At 60.3% G+C, this 677-nt stretch overlaps 1 pseudogene; it reads left to right on the top strand.

Moving 5' to 3' along the window:
* The first annotated feature begins 157 nt into the window (after positions 1-157).
* Positions 158-287, top strand: LOC146330748 (5.8S ribosomal RNA; annotated as a pseudogene).
* The last annotated feature ends 390 nt before the right edge of the window (positions 288-677 follow it).

The following is a 677-nucleotide window of genomic DNA, read 5'->3' as shown; positions in this document are numbered from 1 at the left end:
TCTCTTATCCTGGTCTGTCCCCCCCGCCGCTCCCAGCGGGTGGCTTAGCGGGATGGAGCACCCAGGAGTTACCTGTCGAACCCTTGTCGAAAACCCTGTCATCTCCGAACTGCAGCCTTAAAAAAAAACAAACCAAAAAAAAAAAAAAAAACTTGACAACTCTTAGTGGTGGATCACTCGGCTCATGCGTCGATGAAGAACGCATCAAGAACTGCGACAACTAATGTGAATTGCAGGACACATTGATCATCGACACTCCTCCCGGGGCTACGCCTGTCTGAGGGTCACTTTGACATCAATCGGAAAGGCGCTCCTCCCGCGCCTTCCGTGGCTGGGGCCGTCGCAGGCATCCGTTGCCTTCGTCCACCTAAGCGCAGATGGCTGGGGAGTCTCGCCCCCCGGTTGCAGTTGCAGCGTGGCCTGTCCGGCCCCCCGCCCTTCCGTCTACCCGTTGGCTCCAGTGCTCCCGTTCCTCTCTCCTTCCTTCTTCCGGGGACCAACCACAGGGAAGGGGCGCCCCGTTGGACCCCGCATGAGTCGGGCACGGCTGCCGGTGGACAGACCCTGTCTGTCCGCGCTGCCCGCGTTACATGTGCGACCTGGTTCCGACAAGAACGCTCCAGTGGGGGTCCGAGGTTCGGGGAATGCCCTCGGTGTTTGGGCGGTCGTGGCGCAGG

The sequence above is a fragment of the Lutjanus erythropterus genome, chromosome 3, assembly GCF_056507025.1.
Source record: "Lutjanus erythropterus isolate fLutEry1 chromosome 3, fLutEry1.hap2, whole genome shotgun sequence".
NCBI lineage: Eukaryota > Metazoa > Chordata > Actinopteri > Lutjaniformes > Lutjanidae > Lutjanus > Lutjanus erythropterus.
The sequence above is the reverse complement of the archived record's forward strand: the minus strand, read 5'-3'. Positions and strand labels throughout refer to the sequence as shown.